The 25,396-nt window shown below is 41.7% G+C and overlaps 1 protein-coding gene and 1 long non-coding RNA gene across 2 annotated transcripts in view; both read left to right on the top strand.

The window, feature by feature from the left end:
- The window catches only part of NRG3 (neuregulin 3), a 946,219-nt gene that overhangs the window by 60,201 nt on the left and 860,622 nt on the right, over positions 1-25,396 (top strand). The window lies entirely within an intron of this gene.
- Positions 8,368-13,866, top strand: LOC114810180. The gene is made up of 2 exons (XR_003757900.2): positions 8,368-8,566; positions 13,555-13,866. It is a non-coding gene; the product is annotated as an uncharacterized LOC114810180 (long non-coding RNA).

Genomic DNA, 25,396 nt, shown 5'->3' with positions numbered 1-25,396 from the left:
CCCAAGCTAGGGATGGAATGAGTAGGCCTCTGCTTGACTCTCCCTCCCGCAGCCGAAACTGGTAGTGTACTGCAAACTCTCTAGGTGTGATCCTGAGATGGGAGGAGGTACCCTAAGTCTGGACAATCTGAGCTATAGCAGATGGAGCCCATGGTAATGCAGTTCTGGAGGCCTAAGACAATCAGGGCAGAATAACAATGATAATTACAATAGTTATAAAAATAATAATTATGGTAGTTATTAAGCACTTACTATGTGTCAAGCCCTGTTCTAAGATCTGGGGTAGATACAAGTTTATCAGTTTAGACACAGGCCCTGTCCCTCATGGGACTCACAGTCTAAGAAGGAGGGAGTGGGTATTTAGTCCTCAATTCACAGCTGAGATAATAGAGGCACAGAGAAGTTAAGTGACTTTCCCAAGGTCACACAGCAGACAGGTGGTAGGGCCAGGATTAGAACCTAGGTCCTCTGACTCCCAAGCCCATGATATTTCCATTAGGTCACACAGCTTCCCTGCTGAAGAGAGTTGCTTTGTTTGCTCAGGAACTGGGCAATTCACTTGGCTCTAATAAAAGTAATTGTGAAATCTGTGAAGCATTTACACTGTGTTTAAGCTCTGTACTAGGTTGTGCGGTATCTTCAAGATAGTCAGTTTGAGCACAGGCCCTATCCCATAGGGCCTAAGTAGGAGGGAGAACAGATACTGAATCCTCATTTCACAGATGAGGAAACTGAGGCACAGATAAGTTAAGTGATTTGCCCAGGATCACACAGCAAAAAGTGTAGGAGAGCCAGGATGAGAACCAGGTCCTTTAACTTCGAGGCTTGTGTTCTTTCCACTAGCCCACACAGGGGTACGATACAATATAAATGGATTGGACACAGTGGTCCCTGGCCCTTGTAGGGCTCACAATCTGTAGAAAAGAGAATTTTACACTACTCTACTTATCAGTTTCATCTGCTGGTAATGGAATGGTAGCATGGTCTAGTGGATAGAGCACGGGCCTGGGAGTCAGAAGGACTTGGGTTCTAGTCCTTGTTTCACCATTTGCCTGCTGTGTGACCTTGGACAAGTCACTTAACTTCTCTGGACCTCCGTTACCTCATCTGTAAAATGCAGATTAAGACTGTAAACCCATGTGGGCCATGGACCGTGTCCAAACTGATTATTCTGTATCTATCCCAGTGCTTAGAACAGTGCCTGGCACGTAGTAAGCTCTTAACAAGTACCCTTTGAAAAAGCCTACGCAGACCTGCCTATCATTAGCTAGAACTCATAACCAGAGGCTTTAACTCTTTCTCAAGGTCACTGTGTTTGCATCTGGAAACACTGTCCCACCAAACTGTCAGTGAAGCACTTCTGACCACTGAGCATCTGGGGGAAGCTTCACTTCACTTTTACAAAAATTCATGGGCACCATGAAGCTTGTGCCCTTCTTGGCTGGGAAAAAATAATAGCTACCCTTAATTTCTAAGATGATACTTCTGGTCTCCTCCAAATCACAAATTGTTGATTAATTTTATTTCCAATCTAATATTAGATTGTTCTCTTTATGACCCAGCATGGAAAATAGCAATGGATCATCACCCTCTCGATTGGTTTCGTGATAGGCAGATCTTCCCTCCGTGGTGGGATATCTGTGGCTTTCAATATGGGTATTCAGTGAACCTCATGAATAATTGATACCCTCTCTTTAAAGTTAATCCTTTAAAAACCTAACAACTCGGTTAGAGTTATTGATCTAGGTGTTTTATGCAATAAATCTTCAATTTTGAGCTGTTGAAACTGACATCTTCCTCTCTTCACATTGATACCCTGAGCATATTTACCCTGATGTTCCAACTCAATATTTGATATTCAAAATTATATTAAGCCAGAAAAAGTAAAAATTATATCTTTGTGGCAATGTGAACTCTGGTATTTTCCCCAATCCTGAGCACAGTGATGCTACTTCTGGTAGACAGAGTGGAGCCTTAAAAAATGTATTTGGGGAGGGTTGGGTTGCTCAAGGGAGTGAGTTTGAGGGACAATTTACTGTGAAACATCACTTTGAGGATGGTGTTAGCTTTGGATTGTGGGGGGAGTTCTTTCGCAATCATAATTTCAGCGTTTGGGGCACATTTGCACTGTGGATGATTTTTCTGCAAAATGTTAGCTAAGGTATGGACTGCTCTCCTCAGAAGAACTTCAGTAATTGTCACTGGGAGGGGAGCAGGGAGAAACTCTCAAGGAGGATATTATACATAAAAAGATTATTAATAAAATAATTATAGTGATATTTGTTAGGACCTTACTGTGTGCAAAGTACTCTACTAAGCGCTGGGGTAGATAAGAGATCATCTGGTCTCACATGGGGCTCGCAGTCTAAGTAGGAGAGAGAATAGGCATTGAATCTCCATTTTGCAGATGGAGGAACTGAGGCACAGAGAAGTTAGTGGCTTGCCCAAGATGACAAAGCATACACGTGGTGGGGCCAGTATTAGTACCCACATTTTCTGACTCCCAGGCCTATGCTGTTTCAGCTAGGCCACTCTGCTTTCTCATGTGCTGAAATTCCACATCAGAGACCCAAACAGATCTTCTAGTAACTAAGACCATGGGACTTGGTGTCTAAATCTGGTCTCTGCATCTTAAAACATTGGCCATCAAATAGGGTTGCAGTACTTCTGTTGAGGAAGAGTTGAAGTTTATACCCTGCAGAATCTCACCCAGGATGCTGTGCTGTTTGCATGTTTACAGTTCTGGGGACAAACTGAATCTACTAGTGTCCAAATTCACAGATGACGTGAAAACCCAATTCATGTAAATCTCAGGCTAAAAGTCTTTCCTCCTACAAAATTAATTATCATAAGTAACTCTCAGTACCCAGAATGTTTAGGTGGCGAAAAGACCAGCCCAAGACCAGTGCTCTGAGATCTGACATTTGCTGTAGTTTATCAACTCTGGTGTGGAAGATTTTTTTTTCACTTAATCACCTGCCTCGATGAATTTAACTTTATAATATCTTATCTTTATCCGATATTTTTTACCATGCCTATCTTTATTTGAGTTGACTGGGTTGAGACCATTTCTGAATCAGTAAGATATACTTATCACTTATTGACACCATACATCATGATAGTCTCATTTGGTTGATAATTTCCTTGTAGACTATGTTCATAGATCAGTGAAGACATCAGTGAATCAATGGTATTTATTGAGCACTTACTTAAAACTTTATCATGATAGAATAATTCAGGAGTCAACTCGGGCTAATACAGCTGCTTCCTGACAGCCAGGAGATAGTATTGAGAAAGGTGTCAATTCTTCTTCATCAGGTTGGTTTCTAGCAATTCTTAGTGTTAGATTAGTGGGGTGCAAAATAAGGTTAACAAATACCATAAAAAAGAGATATTGGCATCAAGACCTGGGATATATTTTCATAAAGAGGACTGCACTGCAAGACTTACCTATTGCATAGTTTATCATTTCAATAAGATACACATATATAGGCTATTTTATGTTATGCATCCTCAAAGGATACTCAAATTAATACCGTCACTTTTTGGACATTTCTCTGCTCCCATACTATTTCCATACAGGGCTGAGGTACCCATGGTTTATTCCTCATTGCTGTAGGGCCTTTATAACCTCCAGGGAGAGGGAACCTGCCTCGCATACACTGAACAATCACTTAGACCTATTTCATCAGCATCATCGATGGCATTTTAGTGCTTACTATGTGCAGTGCACTAGCGCTTGAGAGACTATGATACAGCAGAGTTAGCAGATACAGTCCCTCCCCTCAAGAACAATCCCTTATCGTTTTTTTTCAATTTTCCATTAAAAAAATTAAAGAATAAGCTTGAAGCAGATCCGAGGGTGGTGCAATCTCTGGCCTGAGACAAGAGGGAAGTGAGATTTCTTATGATTTGTCTAACGGTGAGGTTTCCTACAGCCACTCTAGGTGCTAGATTAGATTCCAGCAGTGTGGATCTGTGACCCAGGATCCCTTTCTAGAACATGCTCATTCTCAGCAGTGAAACCCAAAGGATTAGAGATGAGTGAACCAAATCCTTCCCGTAGTTTAAAACAAGCTTAGTCTGCCTGAAAGGAATGAAGCTATTTTAATTCTTTACAGCAAATATAAGGGGGGAAAATGGAAGAGGTTAATAGGATTTGAATAGTAAGACTTTTTAGAAAATGAAATTGAATCCTACAGCAGCACAGTCAGGGACAGGAGTGACAATCTTTCAGAATAACAATTAATCATTTGGGGATATAGTTTTAAGGCTAATGAGAGAGCAGTGTCACCTCATTTGGATTGGAGCTGATTGTTTAAAGGGGTATTAGAATTATTTGATTTGCTAATTCTCATTCTTAAAATTATGCCATTATTGAGCAGAAAGACCAATTTTTTTTTATGAGTGCTCTATCACCATATTTTCAGAACTATGAATACAGACATTATCCTTATCTCCTCAAACAACTCAACACCCGCCAAGTCACTATACCTATTTTGGTAACTCACTTGTCCCTTCCTGAGTCGTAATAGCTCATGTGTGGTCGTCAAAATTAGTGGGTCTGGCCTGGATCATTGTGGAGATATGAACTGGATGCCATTGTATATGGGCCATTTACTGAAATATAAATAATAATAACAATAATAGTAATTGATATTATGGTGCTTGTTAAGCATTTATTTATGTGTCAAGCACTTCTAAACCCTGGGGTAAATACAAATTAATCAGGTTGGACACAGTCTTTATCCCACATGGAGCTCACACTCTTAAACTCCATTTTACAGATGAGGTAATGGAGGCCCAGAGAAGTAGTGACTTGCCCACGGTCACACAGCTAACATGTGGCAGAACTAGGATTAGAACCTAGGTCCTTCTGACTTCTAGTCCTGTGTTCTATCCACTAAGCTATGCTGCTTCTCCAGGATAGCTTTTTTGTCTGCCGTTGTCCTTGACTCCCTGTATTGTTTGTTGAGCTTCACTTTTAGAGTTGAACTGATTTTTAAGGTAATGTTTTTTTCCATTGAGTACTTAGGGACCTCAGGTATTTTTTTCTCCAAAATCCAAAGGAGGTATGCATAGCTTCAGTGACCAGGCTTCTATATGGCTGTGAGATCTGGCCGAACCACAGAAGACATATTCAGCTCCAAGAGCAGTTCATCAGTGCCTCCTATGAACCACATACAAAGTCAAATGCTAGGACTGGATCACCAACAATGAGGGCCTGGAACTCAGCTGGCTCACCATCACTGAAGCAATGTTTGCAACAACTCAGATCCAGTGTTTGTTTTTTGGGTTATGGTACTGGTTAAGTGCTTACTATGTGTCAGGCACTGTACTAAGTATTGAGGTAGATAGAAGCTTATCAGGTTGGGCACAGTCCCTGTCCCACATGGGAATCCCAGTCTTAATCCCCATTTTACAGATGAGGAAAGTGGGCAAGACATGATCAATTAATCAATCAGTGGTATTTATTGCATGTTTAATGTGCAAAGAACACTGTATTAAGCACTTGGAAGAACACAATACAGTAGAGTAGGCAGACACAATCTCTTCCCTGAGGTCACCTCATATGTAAAATGGGGATTAAGACTGTGAGCCTTATGTGGGACAGGGAATATGTTCAACTTGATGATCTTGTATCTAACCCAGTGTCAGGGCTTCACAAATACCATTAAAAAGGAGTTTCCAAACTAGGGCATTGTGTTATGGATAGAGCACAAACCTAGAACTCAGAAGGTCACGGGTTCTAATCCTTGCTCTGCCACCTGTCTGCTATGTGTCCTTGGTCAAGTCACTTTACTTCTATGGGCCTCAAAAACCTCATCTGTAAAAGATTAAAACTGTGAGCCCCATGTGGGACAGAAACTATGTCCAGTCTGATTTGCTTATATCTACCACAGTGCTTAGTACAGTACCTGGCACATATTAAGCACTTAACAAATACCACAATTATTATTACTGTTATTATTAGAGTTGTGGATGGATATTAAACTAAATTATAGATGGAAGTCTATATAAGTGCTATGGGGGTAAGATGAAAATGAAAGTTCTTAAGAGTTATAGACCCACCTATATAGGTGATGAAGGAAGGAGGGCATGGAGGGGAAGTGGAGCTTAGATAGAGAGGTCCTCTTAGAGGAGATGTGATTTGAGTGGGGCTTTGAAGGTGGGGGTTTGGTGATCTGTCAAATATGAATGAAGGGTGAGTTCCAGTCCAGAGGGAGGATGTGGGCAAGGGATAGTTGAGAAAGACACAGTTGGGATACAGAGAGTGATTGGGTGTTAGAGGAGCAGTGTGTGGGGTCTGGGTTGTAGTAGGAGATCAGCAAGGTATGGGAGAGGAGAGTAGTTGGCAACAGGATGCCCAAGTAGCTGCATATGGTGAACTAAATGGGAAAAAAAGGGAGCATGAAGGGGAGAACAAATGTTACAAAGACACTGTGAAGCAGAATCAAACAATGTGAATTAGCAGTCAACTGTTGGGAGACCCTGGCAATGGACAGACCAGCCTGCGGGCAATAATACGGAAGGGGTGTATTGTTCAATTCCAGCAAAGCCTTTGATAAGGAAGGTGCCAGGAAGCAGGGTAAGGAACAGAGCTAGACTCAGGGTAGAATAAACCCATTTGCCATGGGAGGATTTATCCTTAACTTGTAAACAAGGAGAGGGGCGTTTTGTTAGTTCTGCATTGGTCCCATGCTCACAAGGGAAATCAGTCACACCATCTTAATTTAATTATGGTACTTGTTAAGCACTTACTATGTGTCAAGCACTAAGTGCTGGGGTAGATACAAGTTGATCAGTTTGGACAGAGTCCCTGCCCCACCTGGGGCTCACAGTCTTAATCCCCTTTTGACAGATGAGGTAATTTAGGCACAGATAATTGAAGCAATTTACCCAAGGCCACACAGCAGACAAGTGGAGTAGTCAGCATTAGAATCCAAACCCTTCTGACTCTCAAGCCCATGCTCTATCCACTCTGTCATACTGCTTCTTCTTAATATTTTCATTATATGGGCAGTCTCTTGTGGAATTCTTACTTATTTTGATGCTATAGAAATGAGGTGTAAAATTCATTTCACACTTTTGCAATGTCCTATTCAGTTTTGCTTACATTCTTGTCATTAGCATTATTTCCTGTCTTTCTGCCAATGATTATATTTAGCACTGTGCTTTCCAAGCCACTTTTTGTTCTGGGTTTAATGCTGCCACATGTATTAAAAGATTGTTAAAAGCTCAGGGTTTTCAGAGCTCTCCATCCCCTAGCCCCCTCTTACCTCACCTCCCTTCTCTCCTTCTCTAACTTAATCTGCACACTCCGCTCCTCTGTCACTAACCTTCTCACTGTGCCTCGTACCCGCCTGTCCCACTGTCAACCCCTGGCCCACTTCCTACTTCTGGCCTGGAATGCCCTCCCTCCTCACATCTGCCAAACTAGCATATTTTCCCCCTTCAAAGCCCTACTGAAGGCTCACCTCATCCAGGAGGCCTTCCCAGACTGAGCCCCCATTTTCCTCTGCTCCTCCCCTCCCCATCGTCCTGACTCCCTCCTTCTGCTCTACCCCACTCCCCACCCCACAACACTTGTGTATATATGTACATATTTATTATTCTATTTATTTTATTAATGATGTGTATATATCTATAATTCTATTTATTTTTATTGATGCCTGTCTACTTGCTTTGTTTTGTTTCATTGTCTGTTTCCCCCTTTCTAGACTGTGAGCCTGTTGTTGGGTAGGGATTGTTCCAAGTGCTTAGTACAGTGCTCTGCACACAGTAAGCGCTCAATAAATATGATTGAATGAATGAATACTTATTGAACACTTACCACGTGGAGAGAGCACTGTACTAAATGCTTGGGAGAGTACAATACAACAGCATTAGCAGCCACATTCCCTAGTATAATTACCTTCCAGCCTAGGGGGGAGACAAAGAATAATATAAATCTATAATTTCTAATATAAATTATTTGATCTGGATCAGTGGGTTCTTACTGAAAGCAGTTCAGCACTGCTCTATCAATTTACAGCTGGGGGCCAGTTAATATCAGTGCTTGGTGCTTAGATCAGTACTTGGCACATAGTAAGCGCTTAGCAAATACCATCATTATCATTACCGAGTGGTCGGATAAAATCCCTTCTTGCTGTAGGGAGCCCACAGCAAGCTGCCTTACTGGTGACTGCTTTTGATGCTCCGAACAACAACAAATAAGAGATTCGGGAAAGCACTTACGGGCTCCACTTGAGCCAGGTGATTGCTGATCCGTGGAGGGGAAGAGCATGGAGGGAGGCGAGGCCTTCTCTCCCTGTTCTGCCCGGTAACGGGCCTGGACCAATCAGTGACTGCCCCGTAAGCCCCAGCTGTGAAGCCTAAGGCAGATAAAAGGCAGTGGCGTTGAATCACGAGGATGTAGGTAAAATCACGTGGAGCAGAGTAGCAGAAGCAGCGTTGGACAGCCGCACTTGGCAGCAGAAATAAGCATCAGCAGAAAGGGCTTCCTTGGCCAGCAGACTGGTATTGGGCCATCGGTGAGGTGGGTCTATGTGTCTCTCCCTTGCAGGTTGGTAAAACTAAGTTAAAAAAAAAAAACAAAAAACAAAACTGTCCCCAGTAACCTTGGTGGCTGGTGGTGTGGTTTGACTGTACATTGTGTCCCTGAGGTTCCTCCCTTGTTCTGGAAGGTTCTGGTTGGTACAAGCTGGGGAGTGACTTGTGATACTTTCCACTGAGGTTTTTTTTCCCTCCCCCTAAGCATCAGGGGCCCAAGGAGTTTTACATTGGACAGTCAGATTCATTAGGTCTGGTGACCTTTAGAAATTAATCTAGGGTGAAGTGGGTGATTGTCATGCTGGCAAAATCTGTGTCCTGGTTTTTCCTTTTCCTCTTGAGTATGGGGCTGCTCTCATCACTTTTTGCACCCTATGTGCACTTCCCTTGCCTCTTTCCTGGGTACCAATCTCGGTATATTTTACTTGCAAGAGAATGTGATTATTCTGGAGAAAAGTTCATTTCAGTGGCCTCTGACTGGTTCCCAGGTTGTGTTCCTGCTGGACAGCTGATTGGATGGGATGAGGACAGGGAAGCTTTGGGAGGGAGGGCAGATACCCCTTTGCCAGTCCTAGGTAGGACCAAGGAACACAAGGAAGTCATATTGGGTTTCCCAGGCTAGATCATGATGCCAGCCATTAATCCTAGTCTTCTTTGGCTAGGAGTTGTGGGGTTGGGAGCCTGGAAACACTTTGAACCTTGGAAGCAGCCATGGGGATGTAATAAGAGTTGGGGGTGTCAGTTTCCTCTGGAGCTGGTGGTAGTCACTTCCTATTTCTGATGATAATTATATTTAAGCACTTACTATGTGCCAGGTACTGTACTAAGCACAGGGGTGTATACAAGCAAATCGGGTAGGACACAGTCCCTTTCCCATGTAGGGCTCCCAATCTCTGTGTTTATTTTGCAGATGAGGTAGCTGAGGCACAGAGAAATGAAGTGACTTGTCCTAGGTTTCACAGCAGATGTGGCAGAGGCAGATTTAGAACTCTGGTCCTTCTGACTCTCAGGCCTGTGCTCTATCCAATATTGTTTATTCTTTCCCGAGCACTTAGTACAGTGCTCTGCACACAGTAAGAACTCAAATGAGATTGAATGAATACACCATGCAGCTTTTCTTCTCGCACTCCCTTCAGTATTACTCTGGCTTATTCCCTTTATTCATCTTTTTTTCCAGCCCTTCAGCACTTATGTACATATCTGTAACCTTAGTTATAGTAAGATTTATCTCCCACTCTAGGCTGTAAGCTTATTGTGGGCAGGGAATATGTCTGTTATATTGTACTCTCTGATGAACTTATTTTGTGCAGAGCACTATACTAAGTCCTCAATAAATACCATTGATTGCTGACCCTTAGGAAATAGCTGGGGCCCATTCTTCCTCCAGGGCCACATTAGGGGGGGAAAAAGGAAGACTAGCACAGTGAACCTCATTTCACTAGTTCTAACTGCCTCCATGTTAGACAGAGCTTATTTACAGGCCATTTACTCATCCAGCTACCAGGTGACTTTGCTGTCGACTGCAGGTGTTTGTTAGAAAGTCCTATAGGCAACTGTTATCCACACTCCCACCATTTTATCAAACAGCATTTATTTCTCTGTGAAATGACAGATCTCTGCCTCCCATTGGGAGAAGCCGTAATGACCCATGGAAGAGATGCTTATGAGCCAGGACTACTTAAATGTCTCCCTATTTTAGGCAAGGTTGGAGTCACTGTGTCAGAGTGGCTCCTGATAACCTGGCTCCTAGTAGCAAAGAGGAGCAAATGATGGCCCTCCTGAATTTGGCTGCCTGGAATATCATTTTGGAATATTTAGACTACTGATATCCCTCTTGACTCCTAATGTTTCAAAGCACAGGACAACATGAAAGTCCTGGAACAGAATCATTCTGTGTTTAATAGTGTGGGAGGCCTTCTGAGCACAGCAATGTTAATCATTTCACTGCAAGCTAAGTATAGGGCAGAGGTGTGAATACCTCTTCCTAATTCATTCACACTTAATGCCGGAACATATTTTGAAATTCTCTCTACCTTATTAAAAACAAAGAAAAATGCCACTGAGTGTCAGCTGTGCCAGGATAGAGGCTAGAAGCCTAAGGACATCTGCTTAAGAAAAGGGCAAGGCAGGTTCTCCATCCCCAAGGCTCTCTTGCTGAGGCCAGGTGCAAGCTATTGCATTTTATTTGCAAAGTTTAAAAGTGTTGCTTAACTTGCTGGGTTCCTCATGGGGTACAGAGGCAGCATGGCTTAATAAGTGGAGCATGGGCTAGGGAGTCAGAAGGTCATGGATTCTAATCCCAGCTCTGCCTTTTTTCTGCTGTATGGCCTTGAGCAAATCATTTCACTTCTCTGTGCCTCACTCTACATTATGTGTAAGATGGGGATTGAGACTCTGAGTTCCATATGGAACAGGGACTGTGTCCTCCCCAATTTGTATTCACCCTAGAGTTTAGTACAGTGCCTGGCAAATAGTAAGTGATTAATGAATACTAGTTACCATCATCATTATTAGTAGTATTAAAGCACTGCTCCCTCAAGGGATGATTTTCCCACCTACTTTAACTTGTTTATCATGACTTAGTGCATGTGGAAGTCATTACTTTCTTAGTAATTCATTTGTGTTCTCAGAACCTGTCTTCCCCTCCTTTATATTGTGAGATCTGTGCAGGACAAGAACTGTGTCTAATCTGATTGTATTGTATTGATTCCACTGCCAACTACAGTGCTTGACACATCAAATAGGATTTTTTTTTGAGTGCCAGCAAAATATTGTAAAGAGGACCTGGGAAAGTATAAGAGAATTTACAGACCTTCTACTGTCAAAGTTTGGAATGCTTTGAGGAAGACAAATATTAAAATTACAGAATAGGGGGTATAACAGAATGTAAAAATATGTACATACATCAATCACTGGTATTTGAGTGCTCATTATGTTCAGAGCACTATACTAAGCACTTAGGAGTCCAGTACATGTTCAGGTGCTGAAATTAGAGTTGGGGATAGAGTTGATGAGGATGACTTCCAGAAGGAGATGTGATTTCAGAAATCCCTTAAATGGGGAGAGTGATGATCCTTCAGTTGTGAAGGGGGAGGGTTTTCCAGGGAAGAGGAGGTCAGTGGTAAGAGTGAACAAGGCACAGTGAGTAGGTTAGAGAAGAAAAGTAGGAGAAAGCCTGCTGATCAAGTAGCTTAAAGGCAATGGTCAGGAATTTCTCCTCAATGCAGCAAGGAATGGGCAACTATTGGAGGTGTTTTTGTTGTACCTAGCTGTAATTTCATTTTAATGTCTGTCTGCCTGTCTCAACTGTAATCTCCTGGTTGGGAGGGAGGGAGAACATGCCTACCAACTCTGTTGTACACTACCAAATGCTTAGTATGGTACCTGGAACGTAGGATGCACATAACATTGATTTGAAGAATGTGGTGGTGTGTGCAGAATGACAGTTTTTAAAAGGGAAAAAAATCCAGTCAACAGAGAGGGGAGACCAGATTTAGGAAGTTCAGCAAAGAGGTTGATACACTTAGTCGCGTCAGGCTATGATACATGTTTGGGGCCGGGGGATAGCCTGGATGGTGAGTATGGGTTGAATGGGAATGACCTGACATGATGTGATGCTGGAGAGCTCACCTCCTCCAGGAGGCCATCCCAGACTGAGCCTCCCCTTCCCCTACCCTCAGCACTGTGCTCATTTGTATGTATTATTACCCTATTTTGTTAATGAGGTATATATCTCCTCGATTGTATTAATCTTGATGATGATGTCTTGTTTTGCCTTGTTCTGTTTTGCTTTGCTATCTCTCCCTCGTTTAGACTGTGAGCCTGTCACTGGGCAGGGATTGTCTCTATCTGTTACCGAATTGTATATGCCAAGTGCTTAGCATATAGCACATAGCGCACAGCACTCAAATAGTATTGAATGAATGAATAAGTTGTTTGGGTTGGTCATGAGAGGAGGAGAGGGATATGATGAGTAGAGGGTGGGGGCCCAGTGGTCATAGAGAAGGTCTGCTGCATCCAGTGTGGAGTGACTACAGCTTCCAGTTCTTGACCCTATCAGAGAGAATACAGCCTCCCAGGGAGTCTGTTGACCAGTGGCATTTACTGAGCACTTGATGTGTACAGAGCACTGTACTAAGCACTAAATCATAATGGTATTTAAGTGCTTACTATGTGCCAAGCACTGTACTAAATGCTGATGTAGATACAAGATAATCAGGTTGGACAGAGTCCTTGGTCAACATGGGGGTCATCATCTAAGTATACTTGGAAGAGTACAATACAATGGAGTTGATAGGCATGATCCTTGCCCTCAAGAATCTTAAAATTATTTTAATGGTTGTGAGGTATGTTAATAAGTGACTACTTCTGAGGTAGCCACCAGGAGTCCCCTGATATCCCAGAGCTTGTTCAGGATGAAGTGGTGGATTTCTTTTTCCCAAGTGGGATTTCCTGGGCTGATGTCCCACTACAACTAATTGCAAATGCTGGCAACTTCACAGGAAATGGAGAAATAACTGATGGAGTATTCATTCCTGACATGTACGTGTCATTCCAGTCGTGTCAGTGATGTTTACTGTCAGGGATGTTCTCACATACTTCTGCCTTAAAATGTTTCTAGTGTCTATCATTAGCATACCTGTTTCTTTACTTTTTAAAATCTACTTAACTCCTCAATTCTGAGAAAAAATTGATATCCTCCCACTTTATCAAGTTTGGACCATTTATGCCTTTGCCTCAAGACTTTGTGTAAAGGGAGTTTAATTAGTGAAACTCATGAATAGGAATATTAAATGTATTGAGAGGGTGACCCTATATTTACGATATCCTTTTGTCATTATAAAACATGCACTTAGAAGCCACAAAATCTTTAAAGGCGTATGAATGACAAAAGATTTCAGAAAGAATTTCTGCATGAGGGATTGGTTTCATCCACCAGCACAACTGAGGAAGGTGAAAGGGCTGCTTAGTGTGTCTGAAGATTCTGTCTTTTTTATCTAGATTCCAACTCTCACAAGAAAAAATGGTTGAGAAACTGCATTGGAATGTCCTCTTAAGATACGAGAAACCACTTTGGAGCCTGAATTATCCAATATGGCTAGCTACAGTGATCAAATTAATGGACTCTTTCACTTTGCTGAATTAAATGTTTCACTTCTCTTTACCATCAATTCCCTTCACCATCTGTGAAGTTTAGACCAAACCTGAGGACAACACATTTGAATTGCTTTGATTTTCAATATTGTACTGTAAAGAACTGAGCATGAATTCGAGAGGATGGAGTCAGTCAATAAAGCAATGGAATTTATTGAATGCACACAGTCCTTGTGTTTCTCTTTAGAACCATTTGGGGAGTGTCCAAGCCCTAGATGGCAGCTGCTTGCTCATGAGCAGCACAATGCTCTTTTCAGAAGAGCAGTGGAGAGAGAAATTCAAAATAACCTATAACTTTCTCAGATGCAGATCTTGTTCCTTGTTCTGAATTGCAAGTTTTGAGTAGCTGTGTTGGCTTTCTGGCACCAGTCTATTCAGGATAAGCCCCAACTTCAGGACATAAATGGACACCCTGAAAGCATGTTCAAATAGGTACCCCGGAGGCAAGCACCACTAATCCTGTCCCAGAAACATTGACCTTGAACCGCTATCAATCAGTGAATCCAATCAATAGTATTTATTGAACACTTAGTATGTGCAGAACACTGTAAGTGCTTGGGGGAGTACAATACAACAGAATTAGCGGACACACTCCCTGCCCATAACAAGCTTAGAGTCTACATTCTCTGAAGTGTTACCACCTTCCCAACTTTGAGGAGCTTCTGAAGCAAAAAAAATGGTAGTGTTGTCTGTCAGGATGGGAAAACTAGGGGAAGTGGGTTAATGAGGAAAGAGAAGTTGATCATCAGCAGTGCTATTTATTGAGCTCTTATCACATGTAGAACAGTGAACTAAACGCTTGGGAGAGTACAACAGAGTTGTTAGACATGTTCCCTGCCCACAGCGAGTTTACAGTCTTGAGGGAAGAGGTCTAAAGCTTAGATGTGAGGAATTTTAAGATTCTGACCAGTCATCCAATTGCTCATCACCCTTTGGTAGGATCACTGTTTCAACCTCCTCACTCATCTCCCTGTTTCCATCCCTCCTCTCTCTGGTCTTGTTTAATATCTGCTGTTAGGATCATCTTCTTAAAACACTATTCAGAATTCAGCCCTCTCCTCCTCACAAAATCCATTAACTACTGTCACCCAGTGCAATGGACTGCATTCAAAGATGGACACGGTGAAATTGAGAGACCAGAGGCTGAGCCAGGCAAGATTTATTCTATGTCGTGAACTTGTCTTTCAGGAAGAATACACTTCATTTTTAGTAATTCATGGTTTATTGAGATTATAAAACAAAGAATAATTGAATATTACTTTTTGGGAGGAATATGCTTCTGGATTACTCGCAAGCAAAGCTAATCCTATACTACTATGTAATGAGCAGACAGGCCAGCATGGTCCCTAACTTCTAACAGCTGGTGGAATAGGGAAGGAGACACCAGTTGTCTTCGGGGACCACTCAACAAATCAACCTCTCACAGGCTACCCTTCAAATCACCCAGCTATCAGGATCCCTTGAGGGAATACTCACTTCTTGCTCCAGCAATGAGGTCCAATTAGTCACTTAACACCATGCAGGGTCTGACAGTGTACGTCTCTGACCCTGGGTAGAGGCGACTCGCCACAACATGGTGACAGTTCCAACATACTACAAAGAGTCTGGGGAAGCTACCCCCTAGGTATACCCTGCTAATCTATGATCCTGCCTGCACTGACGATTGGTCACAGCTATCCATTTATTTTCACATCAAACTCCTGACCCTGACTTTTCCCTGTATCCCCCTCAAATCTGTGTGAGTGTGAGAGCGAACATGTGTCTCCCCCTCTAGATTGGGGAATTGCCATATTGTACATTCCAAGCTCTTAGTACAGTGCTCTGCATATAGGAAGTGGTCAAATATTGAATTAATGAATTGGATCTGTCTGCCTGCCAAGGTTATTGCATATTTGTTTTTTTTTATTACTTATGCTTGGTGTAGTGGGTAGAGCACAGGCCTGTGGGTCAGAAGGATGTGGGTTCTAATTCTAGCTCTACTATTTGTCTGCTGTGAGACCTTGAGCAAGTCACTTTACTTCTCTGTACCTCAGGTTATCTCATCTGTAAAATGAGAATTAAAACTGTGAACCCCATGTGGGACATGGACTGCATCCAACCTGATTATTTTATCCACCCCAGTGTTTAGAACAGTGCCCGGCTCATAGTCAGCACTTAACAAATGCCTTTTTTTTAAAATAAAAAAAATCTTTTTAGCTTTTTTCCAATTGAATCTGTGACTTCCCTTATGTTCCTGTTTTATGTATTCTATCTGTGTGCCTATTTCCTCGATTAAGCTGTAAACTACCTGAGGGCAGGGACCATGTCTCTTACTGTATACTCTAAAAGCACCTGATACAGTACTGTGCCCAGAGTAGTTGTGTAACATATAGTGATAATGATGGTGATTTTTTTGTGGAGACACCTGAGAGTCAAGAGGAAAAGCTAAATTGTAAGACTGGTGAGAAGTTATGCTGCTGAAGTAGATTTGGCAGTAATTTTCAGAAGTGGCTGAGGATGCTATATGAATGGATAATCTTCCTGAGACAGTGAATGTAGACTGAAAAGAGTAGAGGATGAAGAACAGAGCTCAATGGGACACTCATTTAACAAATAAGAAAAGAGCCAGGAAACAATACAAAGAAGAAGCAAACAGAAAGGGATGAGAGGACAATGATCATGCTGTCAGTGAAGCCAAGCCTTAATAGGGTCTGTCAACAGCACCAAAGGCAACTAGAGTTCAGAGATGATCAGGATAGAATGGAGTCCATTATCTTTGATGAGGAAGTCCTTGGTTACTTTGAAAAGAGTAGTTTTAGGAGATTGAAAGGGGGTCAGACTGTAGAGGGTCAAGAAGGGAATTAGTGGAGAAAAAGTGAGGGCAGGAGGTATATACGCTGTTCAAGGTGCTTTGGCAAGAATTGAAGGATGGTGGTGGGAAATAACTGGAGGGTGTGATGGATTTGAGAATAATTTTTTAGTATGAGGTAGATGAGGATATTTGAAGATAAAAGGGAAATCTTTGGAGATGAGATTAAGGGAGGGAAGAAGAGTGGGTACAAGTATTTAGAGAGGTGAAAGGTGTTGGGATCCATTGCCCAGGATAAATTGGGATTTTCCTGATGACATAAGTGGGAAGGAGATTGTAGCCTCCATGGAGATAGAGACCATTCCTTTTGCTATTATTGTATTATATCAAGCTCTTGGCATAGTACTCTCTCTATAAAAAGCACTGCGTAGAGAGCACAGTAGTTGTTCATGGCATAGCCCTAGAACAGTGCTTTGTACATAGTAAGCGCTTAACCAATGCCATCATTATTATAGCCCCTATGACTATGGTTGAAATGATGATTCTTCCCAGAAGCTAATTTTTCAGGACCCAAGTGTGCTCCCAGACTGCTCCTCACTTCTTCCTCTCTGGTTCTGGGGATACTGATCTGCCCTGACTGAGAGCTGGTGTCTAGCTAAGTGCCTGGCCAGTAAGCACTGAAATACCAATGAATTCCAATAAATACCATTGACATGAGCAGGGGATCTGGATCCAGAGTTGGGGTGCAGGGGGATGACTGCAGCACTCCCTTCTCAACTCCTACCCCACCCAAAGGTGGCCTGAAGTCGGGGCCCAGAGAACTCCCCAAGTGACTCACTTGGAAATGGCAACAGCCTTTTGGGGACTCCATATGGGCTTTGGGGGGGGGGTACCTCTATTCCCACCTGGCAATGTCAGACCCAGGACTAGAGTAGGGGCAAGGGAAGGGCAGTGGTCTGTCCTCTGTGTAGAGGTGTCAGCATGCTTCAGCTATGAATACCATTTTCCATAGAATACCATTTTCTAGTTCAGAGGGCTCCTAGTAGTGTCTTGCACACAGTTGACAATAAATAGCATTGAATGAACTGTACGGTCCATCTCCAACATTGAATATCATCCCCATATTCCCACAGAGAGGATTTAGCCTTCATTTCCTCTTCTCCCATTCTGTTCTGCATTGAACTTGGATTTGCACCCTTTATTCCCCTCCCTCAGTCCTATAGCACTTATGTGCTTATCCATAATTTATGTATATTCATGTCTTTTTTTCCCCCTCTAGACTGGAAGCTTGTTGTGAGCAAGGAACATGTCTACCAACTCTGTTTTATTATACTCTCCCAAGCACTTAGTCCAGTGCTCTGCACATAGTAAGTGCTAGTAAATATGGTTGATTATTCACTGTTACATAACTTTGGGTGGTATCCTCAAAGCTGCAAGGTGCAGCTCTCTTTCCTGCCTTTGCTAACTCTAATCACCACATCAATCTGATGCTCATGCTTTCTCTGCCCCCAGAGACTTTCAAAAAATGCAGATTTTCGTGAGCTAAATTTTGTATTTGGTGACTGGTGTTTGTAAAAGAGCATTGACATTGATAAGTGGTACTTCCTATGGTAATTAATGATGATGCACAGATCTGGTAGGGGGTTCAATTGGAAAGGGTCATATTTTGTTATCATTGGGAAGGAAATTTGCATGATGATTTTCCATTAGTGTTAATGAGGCTTTTGCAATCTGGTGCGCTCCTTGGTTTTGCTAAGGGGAGAAAAGTATGGAGAAAGGTTCTAAATTCCTCTTCCAGTGAAGGCCTTACCTTCTAGAAATAGACCCCTTATTCTGTGTTTTCATCTAATTCATAGTGGGTTAGGGTGTAAGTTGCTTATGTAATAGATAATGTTTTGTTATAGTTGGCCTTAGGGGTCTGTGCATGGAGATGCTGAGACTGTATTAGTGTTTCGGAGAAGACCACTCTATGATAGATAGTACCCTCCCCATCTTGCCTTACATAGTTATGTGCCCAGAACACTTCGGCAGCGATATTGGGGGAAGTTGTCCCTCAGAATCATTTACCTACCCACTCCCCTGGAGACAAAGTTGTGCATTCTGAAAGACCAGCTCCTCTTACCCTAAAGATACTTTGGGAACAAATTAGGAAATTTCTTGCATTAACACAGTTTCCAGTATTGAATGATAGTTTTTGGTAGGCTGGATTACTGGCAAAACTCTTGGGGGGGGGGGGCGGTGAGGGGGAAGGCAACTCTGCCAAAATGTGGTTAGGCTTTTGTGAAAGTGTTGTTTTTTTCTCCATTACTTTCATCTTAATATTGACACTTCAACATCTCTACCACTTATCAAACACAAATTCCCCTAAATTATACGGGCAGATGTAATTGCAGAATTAGCAATTCTGCATTCCATTTAGTGAAAGTAAGCATCATGAATTGTCATGGCAACAGTTACAATAAGGAAATAAGGTAAACTTTTAATTTTGTATTTGGTTTTTATAATGTTATTAAACTTAGTATGTGCCAGTCACTATACTAAGCACTGGGGAAGATACAAGCTCATCAGATTGACATAGTCCATATCTCATATGAGGCTCACAGTCCTAACCCCCATTTTACAGATGAGGTAACTGAGGCCCAGAGAAGTGAAGTGATTTACTTTAGGTCACACAACAGACAAGTGGCGGAGCTGGGATTAGAACTCAAGTCCTCATTGACTCCTAGGCCAGTGCTATATCCAATAAACAGTGCCTTGCAAAAAGTTGTAATTGTTTGTCTTTTATTACTCCAGGGCCATCTTGATATTCTTCTCTAAGATTGTCTACATTTTTTCCAAAATAACATGTATGACTTTATGATATTTAAGTGCTTACTATGTGTCAAACACTGTTCCAAGGGCAGGGTAAATTAGATGAGTCCCTTTCCCACATGGGGTTCACATTAAAAGTAGGAAGGTGAACAGGAGGGAAGTGAAGTGACTTACCCAAGGTCACACATCAAGCATTTGTTAGAGGTGGGATTAAACCCAGGTCTTATGACTCCCATGTCCATGCTCTTTCCACTAGGCCATGCTGCTTCTGGTTGTACAATCAATAATAATACCCCTCTAGAGTATAAGCTTGCTGTGGGCAAGGGAATGTGTCTGTGGGTTGCATGGTACTCTCCCAACTGCATACTACAGTGCTCTGCACACATTAAGCATTCAATGAATGTGATTGATTGTTATGGTAAGTGCTCACCATGTGCCAAGCACTATACTAAGCAGAGATAAGTACAATATAATCAGTTTGGATGTAGTTCCTATCTCACATGGGGCTCACAGTCCTAAAAAGGAGGGAATTACTTCTTCTGCATAATCCATCTCTCCATTTTTGAGGAGGAAGTAAGCAACTTTTATTTTTGGACCACATATTTGAAAGCAGTGACAGTGGCATGCAGTGGGAGAGGAAGAGGAGAGAAATTAGAATGCAGTGCAGTCACAGTGGAATTTCCTCTTTGCAAAATGCATACTCTGGGGGTAGGCAGAGGAGAGGGATCAGTAATGCTGAAGAGACAGAATCTTCTCAGGGAAAAGGAGTTTGTTACTTTTTAAACAGACATGGTTTGGGTAAGAAGAGGAAGTAGGGGTCACCATAATGCATTAAGTGCTTATTGTACACTAGCCTGAAGAGAATGGAATAGAAATGCCTTCTTATGTTTCTCTTCAATGATATTTACTGAATACTGTGTGCAGAGCACTGTAGTAAGCACTTGGGAAAATACAGTACAATACAGTTAGTAGACACATTTTCTGCTGACTTGGATCTTAAAGTCTAGAGGAGGTGACAGGCACTAGAATAAATTTCACATAGGGTAAAAGACAAAGTGTACAGATATAGCCATAATTGTTGTGGGGCTAATGGTGAGGTAAATATCAAGTGTCTAAGAGATACAGATCCAGCTGCATAGGTGACACAGTGGGAAGGTTGAGTAGGAAAGATGAGGGCTTAGTTAGGGAATGCCTCTTGGAGGAAACATGATTTTAGAAGGGCTTTGAAGGTGGGGAGAGTTGGTTTTTTTTCATTTATAAACGGGGAGGGAGTTCCAGACCAGAGGGAGGATGTGGGTAAAGAGATTGCGCAGTATAGATGAGATTAATGTACAGAGAGTCGGTTGCTATTAGAAGATCAAAGTGTCTGGGTTGTGAGTAGATCAACAATGTAAGGTAAAAGGAGAAGAGTTGATTTAGCGTCATCAAGGAGTTGAAAAGATTTCTGTATGATATTGCAGTGGATGGGGCACCATTGAGGGTTTTTGAGTAGTGAGGAGATGGTGTGAATATAGTTTCAGAAAAATGCTCCAAACAGCAAAGTATGGACTGGAGAGAAGAGAGACAGGAGGCAGGGATGTCATTGATGAAGCTGATACAGTAGTTCAGGGTGGGATATGACAAGTGTTTGGATCAGCATGGTAGCAATTTGGATGGAGGGCAAAGGGTGGATTCTAGAAATCTTAAGCCAGATTCTATTCCTTCTCCCCCTCCTTTTTTCTTTTTTTTTCTTTAAAGTGGTATTTATTAAGCATTTACTATGCGTCAGGCACTGTACTAAGGCTAGATATAAGATAATCAGGATGGACACAGTTCCTGTCCCACATTAGAATTCGCAGTCTTAATCCCCATTTTGCAGATGAGGTAGATGAGACACAGAGAAAGTAAGTGACTTGCCCAAGGTCACACAACAGATAAATGGCAGAACTAGGATTATAACCCTGGTTTAGTGATTCCCAGTCCTGTGCTCTCTTCACTAGGTCAGGTTGCTTCTTCTTTTCTTCTTTTTTCACCTCTTCCCTTTATTGCTGCATTTAATTCCCCATCTTGGGGGCTGTAAAAATAATGCCCCAAATGGGACAATTATGCAAGTAAAGATAATTTATATAAACACCTTTTCCAGCATTATTTTGAAAAAAAAGTTTGGAAATGCCCAATCCTGCTTTGTCATTTTAACAAGTAAGCACTACAAATTGCTAATGCATACATGCAGGATGTTGAAAAAAATCAAGAACTTCAGAAAGTAGCATGCCTTGCTAATTTAAACTGGGTTTTAAAAATAGTCTATGCTTTAATTGCAATGCACAGTAGTTACCTGTATGAATGTGTGCACTGGAGGAATCATATTACTTTACTAATAAAAAACATTTATGTGTGAATTCAGTCCATAGCTTAGAAATTTTAGGGTGGAGCAGAAGTCCAAAATTTACTTGCTGATGAAAATCTGTGATCAGTTAATAGTATTCATTGAGTACTTAGAGGTCTGTACTAAAACAGAGTTGAAAAACATGATCCCTGCCCTCAAGAAGCTTGCAGTCATCTATTGGTTGGTGACGGACATTAAAATAAATTTTAACTAGATGATAATAGAAATGCTATGGGGTTGGGATGAGTATCGAAGCGCTTAAGGGGTACAGGCCTACATGAAGAGATGCTGAAGAAGGGAGGGCAAAGAGGGTGGAGATGCAGAGGGACATGGGGAAGATGATTCCCATTTAGTTTCATTATTCCTGAAACCTGGCACTTCTCATTTACGATTTCTTGCTATGAAGGTTCATGTGTATATTCATGTGTGTTGGGGGATGGCATTGGTGTGTACATGAATACAGAGAGGATGTGGACATATGCATGTTGGGGTGATATCCTGTGAAAATTGTGTTCTGTATGCCCTACAAATTGCTTTCTGGCTTTGATTATTTCATATTAGAGATATAAATGTGGTGGAAATAGTTTTAGGCTTTTTGGTACACTGCTCCTCATTAATATTTGAGTGACAGTCATCTCTCAGGCGAAGATAAATAGATTGCTGCCAACAGGAGCCTGAAATCCACGAGGCAGGGGATGCCATGAGAGCATCCTAAATGCTAGACTGTTGGGTGCCTCGAACAAAGATTGCTTTGGAGAAAGAAAATTCATGGTCAAATGCTTCCTGAAAAATTCTCTGAGCACAGTTGCACAGAGCAGATAGCACTAGGGTAGTGACGGGCTGCTGAATTACCGTTTGCTGTTTTCCTTGGAAAGATTTTAACTGTATTCCCAATGTATATACTTCAGCCACACCCACTCCCAATGGAGCATCTGCCCTGCTAAGAAAGCTGTACCCATAGACTATACAGTATGAGTTGCCACTGCTAAAATTTAACAAATTACAGTGACCTTGGAGAAATCAGATTAAGTCCAAAGGAAATTAGGCCATGATCTTAAAGGAAATTTAATATTCTCTCTCTCATCCTTGTAATGATAATTATGGGATTTATTAAGTACTTTGTGCCAAGTGTTGGGGAATTTGCCAGGTTATAAGTTCAGACTCAGGCCCTGTCCCACATTTTGTAGGTGAGAAGAAGCATGGCCTAGTGCATAAAGCATGGGCCTGGGGATCAGAAAGTCATGGGTTCTAATTTCAGCTCTGCCACTTGTCTACTGTGTGACCTTGGGCAAGTGTCTTCACTTCTCTGCCTCAGTTCCCTCATCTGTAAAATGGGATTGAGATTAATGGAACTGAGGCCCAGAGAAAACTTGCCCTAGTATCACACAGGCTAAAGGCAAAACTGGACCTTGAACCTGGGCCTATTGACTCCCATTCCCTACTTTTTGCACTCAGCCATGTGGTTTTCCTCAGCCTTTTCCTTAGGAATTTATGCATGTTTACAATTGTGGGGCGTCCACAGTTAAACCAGTAATGTATAGTGCAACAGACAGGATACACCCTAGGTAAGGGTGGCTTCTAGTTCTGGATCTCGGTTGTGAGAGGAGTGAGGCAGGCCATTAAAGGGGGAAGGTTTTGCTTTTAAATCTGCACAGATGGGCCAGGGCTCATATAGGAAGTTCTATATGCCCACAACATAACAATGATGATGATTTAAAAAAATAAGCACTTACCATAGGCATTTACTGCGCTAAAGGCTGGGGTGGATACAAGATAATTTGGTCGGACACAGTCCCTATCATATGTGGGGCTCCCTGTCAAAGTAGGAGGGAGAATGGACATTTAAGCCTGCTTTTACAGATGAAGAAATTGAGACAGAGAGATTAAGTGACTTACCCAAGATCACACAGCAGGCAACTAGTAAGTAGGACACCCTAGGAAACTCCCACAGCAGCATCTATCAGATGGCAGCTCATCTCCTTTCTCAATGAAATGGTTTGGTCCTCTAAGACATGGGGCCTGAAATTGGCCGGGGAACAGTCGAGCCAAAGGATGGTGGGAGTATGGCTAGATGTTTACAGTCAATTAGACTGTAAGCCCGTCAAACGGCAGGGACTGTCTCTATCTGTTGCCGACTTGTTCATCCCAAGTGCTTAGTACAGTGCTCTGCACATAGTAAGCGCTCAATAAATACTATTGAATGAATGAACATTCATTCAATAAATAAATACTATTGAATGAATGTTTGGGAGGATTACTTTTATTTAATTGTGGTATTTAAGGTCTTAGTATAGTGCCTGGCACATAGTAAACACTGGGGTGGATCCAAGCAAATCGGATTAGGAACAAAATTGTAAGGAGACAAAATGTTTGTGGGAAACCAGGGGCTCTAAAAATATCGATTTACAGAATACACAAGACAGGGATTGGATGCCTCTGCTTCTCTCTCTCTATTCCTCTCGGGACTTTTCTTCACTTCCAGCATTGCTAAACAAGACACTTCTTATTTCAGTCAGAAGGAAAAAAAAAGAAACCCTTGAAATAGAATGTGGACCCTCCTGGGTAGGTAGGTGGCAAGGCTGAGAGAAAAGATGCTTCCAACTATCATCCGCAGGGACAGTTGCAATTGGCACTGGCCAATGTCATGAACTGAGCCAGGAAGATATGCTTTGCCCTCTAATTCCTGTATTTATCTTCAAAATGACCCTGAATTATAAACAGGGTGCCCTCATAAATAATCATTGTTTAGAGATGAAAGAGCAGTATTTTCTTACCACTGTTAAACCAATAAACTCACATCCAGAAGCTTCCAAGTGACCCAGTTTGGATAAGGATATAGGAAGTGACATACCCCATTTCCTCCCTTTTGTTGCTGAAATAACGTAAGTAATGTTTGCCTCAATTAAGGGTGAATTAGAAACCAAACACCTCAACAGTGCCCACCATTTATGTACCACTTTCTTCATTTGACATCTATGAGAAATGATGTTTAAAAAAATACACAATATGGTCCTTCCTCAGAACAGCTTTAGTAGAAATTACTTCATACAAAAGTTTAAAGAATGAAAAAGGAGGACAGATGCCTGAATCTTAATGCTCAGGAAAGGAAAAAAACACAGCATGTTCAATAAACTTATGATAAAAAGCATCTCTCAAGACCATTATTAAGACAATATTTGTCAAAGCAATTTGTCTATTGTTTTAAATAATTGGTGGTAAGTCATAATATTTAAGGGAGATATGAAAATTTTTGCATCAGACAATTTGAGTCCCCTGCAGTTTAATTGAATCTCCTGTACTACAGTAGTATTTCAAGGGGAACCTGAAATAGACTCATTGCAAATGGAGAGGCCAAATAGATGAGTTGCCATTTTCTCCGTAATTGATTTCTTGATGTAATAAAAGCCAAAGTACAAAAACTGATTCAAGTTGATACTTAATGACTATTAAATAGCAACACAACATGCTGTTATAATGCGAGATTGCTTGTAGTCACTATGGTAAGTAAACAGCTGCATGATTCTGGCAACTGGTCATTCTTTGGAATTTTCATACATGAAGAAAAAGGTAGTCTGAAGACAAAGAAATGAGAATTTTCACTAAGAATTAGTAAACAAATGATATTTGAAAACATTTCAGTAGATGCATGGGTTAAAATACATTTGCTCCTTGGAAATATAGGCCCATGATTGCATTCAGGTGATTGTGAACCGCTTCTCAGAAGT

Source organism: Ornithorhynchus anatinus, chromosome 3 (genome assembly GCF_004115215.2).
Source record: "Ornithorhynchus anatinus isolate Pmale09 chromosome 3, mOrnAna1.pri.v4, whole genome shotgun sequence".
Classification (NCBI taxonomy): domain Eukaryota; kingdom Metazoa; phylum Chordata; class Mammalia; order Monotremata; family Ornithorhynchidae; genus Ornithorhynchus; species Ornithorhynchus anatinus.
The sequence above is the reverse complement of the archived record's forward strand: the minus strand, read 5'-3'. Positions and strand labels throughout refer to the sequence as shown.